General features: G+C 37.9%; 1 pseudogene; it reads right to left on the reverse strand.

The window, feature by feature from the left end:
- The window catches only part of LOC140850914 (phospholipase A I-like), a 33,002-nt pseudogene that overhangs the window by 2,687 nt on the left and 23,880 nt on the right, over positions 1-6,435 (reverse strand).

Genomic DNA, 6,435 nt, shown 5'->3' on the forward strand with positions numbered 1-6,435 from the left:
TTTGATTATGATTGCAGTACTTCTACAAAGCTTTAATAAATTGCAAAGTGCAAAGATCAGATACACATCAATTGCTTGCTCTCAAAAGAGTAAGAAAATGTGGAAGGCTTCTGACACAGTATTCTGACCTTTTTGAGCAATAGAATGAGACTAAGAAAACCCACAGAAATTTAATGCTTTGTTCTCTTTAACTTCCTACTCTATTTTTTGATGGAACTTATTTCCCAAGTGTTTGATTTGACCAATCAAAAGTGGCAGCATATCAAATAACTATCCAATATTTACCATAGCAATCAGCACAATGACAAGGTATGCGATTTCTACAATTCAAGAAGGTAGAGTACTATGAATTGTAATCCTCACCATCCAGCGAACATCCTCAGATGTCAAGTGAACAGAAGGAACTGTCCTTCGAAACATAAATGCACTAATTTCTTGGTTATCCTCCATCACCTTAATCATAAAATTGAAAATTATACATCATTAACAGCCTAGTAAAGGCAAAAAATAATATAGAAGAAACTGAAAAAATAAAAAACATACTTGTGTTTGCCGTCCGATATAACGATGGACGATCCCTCCAACTTGAAACCAGGGCCATCGTGCAATCAAATCAGTGACAGATGAAAAATTTGTTAGTGAATAAGCATCTTTTCTGTTATGCCCTCGCATCATTGATGACAAGCTCAGCTTAACACTCTGAAGAAATAAATCTGCAAGCTCACCAGGTTCCGCAACCACAAACACGTCATTCTGCCAACTGATAGAAAGATAACCATGTCAGGTTACAACAAGATTGAAAAGTAAGCAAACCAAAGATGCGTGCTATGATATACGAAAGAAAGAAGGGCAATATTAGACCTTAATATTGAACCTGTCGAGTCATTTTGAAGAGCCAGATGAATTATGCCTACTTGGGGCAAATTCTGTAATTTATCGTGTAATGCACGAACATGTATAGAGGGTTGCCTAGACAATAATGGAGATGTTGGTGGTGATCCTGGTGCCTTCACATTTGCATGACCATCCAGGCTAAGTGGTGGAACTAAATCAATCCGATTTGCTCGCTGAGGACCAAATTCAGGACTATATAGAAGTGGACTTGATGGAAAGCTTCCAGTAAACAATGGTGATGTAAATGGTGAAGGAAATGCAGTTGCTGGCTTGGAAAATCCTGATGCTCGATTCAGAAGAGATAATCTAATGCCATTCCGAGCACAAAAGGTCTCAAGAGAACGAGCATGATGAATAGTCCTTCCAGAATCAGGACTGTATGAAGATTCCACAAGTAGTACCATGCGCCTCCAGCCTAATGAAGGACTGTTTTCATCGAGCCCTGCAGGAACAGACTCATCAGACTCCAACTTATGAAAGACCAGAATCAGTTTCAGTTTAAAGACACTCGAGCAACAGAGAAGATTCTGATATAATAGAAACCTGAGTTTGATGGTTTTGATTTAGAAAATTGATGATTCTTCAATTTCTCCATTAATTTTTCTTCACCATGGTATCTTGGAACTAGTCGCTCACAGAGGTTCTTGAAAGACTGAGAATTTTTCTGAATGTACTCCTCAGTTGAAGCTTCCAGCTTAAGCCAAATGGCGGGATCAGTCTCATCTAGTTCCATTCCACATCGCTCATCAACTGTCAATATGAAACAATAACTTACAAGTCAACAAGAGCACAAAAAGGCTTCCTTGAAATTAGCTGATATTATCCAGGTTAATCACACATTAGAAGTCTAGACTCTTCAACTCATGCACACAAATTTCTCAGTTAATGAATCACCTGGGTTAAATCGAAAGTAATGCATTTGAGGAAGCATCGGCATCAAAGTGTCCATTGCTTCCTCTGCTCGCTCCACCGAGCATGCACTCTCAATCAAGACTTGTCCTGTATCTAGATAACGCCAACCACCTTTACGAGCCTAAACATTGCCAGTAAAAAAAGAGTTTAAGAACATGATGAATTTATATAACATGTGTTCATCAATGTAATGCAAATCAACATTCAAGTCTCCAATAAGAATATAGAAAATGGAATTTATATTGGTGGTAATGTTTTTTAAATTGCCATACAACACCTTCAGATTACAATTCTCATACATTTGTAGCAAGCTACCAGTATGACATTAATTATTCAGTAGTCAATAATTTTCATATCATCTTGCCAGACTACATGGTGGGTTATCCAGTGGTTAATTGCAAATACACAGGCAACAAGGTCAGACAGCCAAGAAGGGACATTGAGCAAAGAGTCCAACTTACCTTGGTTGGAACTGAACCACATCCTATTGAAACTATACAATCAATTTGTGTATCAGGCCATAAAAGTTGTGCTTCTCTTATAGCAAAGATAGTTGGATTGTTTGCTACAATAGCTCCATCTTGCCAACGATTTACATCTGAAAGAAATTGAAGTAAAGAATAACAAAATTGCCACAAATTACTAAGTTTCCAGAGAAGGTCAACTACATGCACATGATTTAAAAGAATCCAAGGCAAGATCAAGTAGTTACAAGGCTAGGAATGATTACCATCCGAGTAATCATCAAGATAATATGGAGCAGCAGATGACGCTCTTATAGCTTGCCATATATGATGCTTGCAGCTTCCAATAAAAGCACTACGCCGGATACCAATTTGAGCACCAGGGGCAGATGTTCCAATTGCACTAATTGCAGGACTCTCAGCCATTCCTGAAGGGAACTCTGGGGTGCCAGCCGGATACTAGAAGACATGCAGAAACTATTATTTGCCAATTCAGCATTCACACGGGGAGAGAGAGAGAGAGAGAAGGGGGGGGGGGGGGGAGGGAAATCTAATTCCCATGCTGCATATATCAGATCATGTAAACCATGATAGTTAAGGAGGAAAAAGATTATCATGAGCATCCAGACAAGCATTTTTGTGAGAGATCTTTCAGCTATTGCATTATAAGAAAAATTCTACCCACAAGGTAGATCAATCATTCCATGAAAACAACTTCAGAATACATTTTCTGTAACAAGGTAGCTGGATGACCATAAAGATATGAAAGATAACATTATGCATGAAGAGATTGTTCCCAAAGATGAGCACACATGTAAGAAGCATCTTTTATCAGTGTAGTAGGTTATTAATGCGCATACGAACTAGCATGGAACATACTGCAAATAGACAAACCTGATAGTTTCGGAACAGAAATGGTTGAGCTGGCATAACGCTGACCAGGGTTGAGACTACAAAAACCTTTGGGATGCCCTTCACAGCAGACTCTATTAAGAGGTCACCATCTTCATCAGCACACATCTCTTTCAGTAACCTTTCAAATTGATCTGCACTGTGCTGCAAGAAAGCACTTTGAGTAAGGTCCTGAAGAACAGAAATAAATCAGACAAAATGGTTCAAATTTCCTTACTTTGGACCCATGCACAACTACTCTAAAGCTTAGTGATGAACTTTTGTAAAGTTGATCGAATTTCTCTCTCCAGGTAGTAGCTTCATCTTTAGGGATAGGCTCCGCAAATACGAGCTTTCCTGAGAAAGAAAACAGCACTTAAGCAAGGGTGTGATACTTAGATAAATTAACATGACATAACTTTGACGGTCACAGTCAAGACTCTTCACCTAGTTTTTTGTATATTTCTTCACATTGATCTAAGGTCATTTGTTTAATGCCAAGAGCTACTGCAAGCATACCACCCGTGGATGTACCACAGATCAGGTCAAACATTTCATGAATACGCTTTCCAGTTCCTTGTTCAATTTGTTTAAGGATCTGAACTGTTGCCAAACCCTTCATTCCACCCCCATCCATTGATAGTATACGTAGCCCTTGCTTCCCAACCAGCTTTCCTCTACCGCTCGACGCAAATTCTCATTTTCTCCTGAGATGAGGACAACAGAAGACAAAGATTAATTTAATGACAAAATGATATAAACAGAACCATGATTAAAAAAATAACATACCAAGAATTGCCAAAGCACGTCCAGCAGCCTTGTTCACACGTGGCTCTGGTGTGACTGTCAGGCGTAGAAGAAGTTCACGCAAGCTTTCAGATTGAGCTAGGGTGCGACGATTCTCCAAACAGAAAGCTAAATTGCCAACTGCAAATAAAGATAGGCGTTTGCACCTGATAAAAGAACAGATTGTATAATGCATGTAATTGTGGCAAAACTGAGAAAGCAATTGACCAACAAGATCTTATCTCTGGGTTATCTTGCCTCTATGTTCTTGTGTGCACACAGTGCTTTAAGTGATTTCAGTACATCTTTGGTCAACATCTTTTGAGCAACACTATCAGAGGCAAAAAGCCAAGGTGACCACGACTTGCAATACAGATATCAACTCTTCTTGTCAACTGATCTCAGAACTGATTCAAGAGGTTGCATTACATCAGATTTAATCAACTGCATTGCCAGAGAAACATCCGCTGCCAGTGAAGAAAGAGCAGAACATGCTTGTTCAACCCTGCAACATGTGGTAACCATTGTAAAAGAGATGATCAAATTGGAAACTGGATTAAAGACTCCATTATGGTTTCTTGAAAGAATTTGCAGCTACATACCACATGGCGATTGTCACTGCTTATCATACTTATGAGCTGCCTTATAGATTTTCTTCTTTGCTAACAGCCATATGATTGCTATGATCTTGCATAATCTTGGCTAGCGCAGATGCAGCAAAGGATGATGGCATGAAGAAACCGGAAGATAAGAGAGAAGAAGGCACTAAGCTTGTGTCTAGATGCAGTGAAATAGGAACTGTTATCTGTCTGAAATGACCAAAGGCAGTTATAACCATTACATAATTCAAAAGGCTAGCACAAGACTTGTAAAGTTGCAGGAAGCTATACCTCAATTTGCACGGTTACAGATTTTAGATTCTCAGTTGCCTCAATTCTGATATTAGCAAGGGATAAATGTCGAAGATTGTGCAATGGCAAAATTTCTGGAAGAAACTCAAGAGGATTGCCAAACAATCTCAGAACACGAAGCTCTGCCATAGCCCTGCCATATAACTGAAGAGAAATGTTAAGGCTAGAATATCTCAGAGCAATTTGGAATGAAGAAGGTAAAGGCTTATCAAGACAACTGATAATCGAATGACCTGAAATCCAGAAGTGGGCGGACAAGTTGTTATGTTCCAGTGATAACTCTACCAGCATAACACACTGCCTAAGCTCAACTGCTCAAAACACAAAAGTTTGTGGTTAATAGGTTAGCAGTTTGCAACTTGAATGTGCAGTTTTTTTTTTTTTTTTTTTCAGTTTCTGTACCATTGCAAATGTATAATCCAACAATCTATGGATGAAATAGTCTTGGTACAGGTCCTAGAAGATTCAAACTTACCAGGGACAGAAACCAACATGTTATGATCAACTCGTAACACTTTCAGAGTTCTCAATTCACCAAATTTCTGGGGCAAAAAGTGTTAGCTTATTGTTATCAAGGTATAGTCTCTCAAGTAGTGGCAGTCGTGTTAACTCTACTGGAAGGACCTGTTGTTTCCATAAGAACATTTCATGGTAAGCACCACATCATAGCATAAGATAATACTGCAAAGCTCTATTATTCTATCAGCAATACAATTGAGATCTACAACAGCACCATACACAAAGAAACTCAGAAAGCACATCAGATGATCTCAACACCTTCATAATATAAAGAGATAAAAATGTAAACAACAACTAGGACAAATCAAGTAAATGTAAATTTACAAGACAATAACAGAATTTATAATGTGACAATGATTATCAATAGTAAAATAAAATTAAATTAAAAAGAAACTAAACAAAGATATAAAGTGTAAGAGCACCACATGAAAGAGTGGTCACAAAATTTTTTACCTAAAGTGTCTGAAAATCAGTTATATCCACATTCATAGAACATGCTTATCAAGAAATACTATGAAGCTTATATTCATATTCTCAAAACATGACTATAAGTAATGAGATTCTCTCATTCATCAATTTGCAGAAATTTTACCCATTTGCCCTCAAGGAGTCCATTTTACTTTGGCAATAATACACCTTAACCTTTTCTTCTTCACCCACCAATTTTTATTTTCAAAATAGCAAGAAACAGATGTTGGATATGCCAACATAGCATATACTAATCACACGTTAACCTTGTATATGACATTGGTTTCCATCTCCTTTTAAACTTGGTGCCTCCAGAAGAGTCTCTCACCTTTTTGGGTATGTGTTTTAAGAAGTTGGTGATGTTTTTAACATGATTAAAAATTAGCTTGGTGATGGACAGTGTAGTCAGTTTTGGGAGATGCATTGGTTGTTGAACTCCTTGGCAAATCAATTTCCAATGCTATTTATAATTGAAAAGAAGATGATAATCAATGCTAATGCTCATTTCTTCAATTGGATAGTGGGGGGTGGTCTCAAGTTTCAAAGGAAATTTCATAGGGAGCTTAATAAGCAACAAGGTAAATTGATTC

This window comes from Elaeis guineensis, chromosome 6, assembly GCF_000442705.2.
Source record: "Elaeis guineensis isolate ETL-2024a chromosome 6, EG11, whole genome shotgun sequence".
Classification (NCBI taxonomy): Eukaryota; Viridiplantae; Streptophyta; class Magnoliopsida; order Arecales; family Arecaceae; genus Elaeis; species Elaeis guineensis.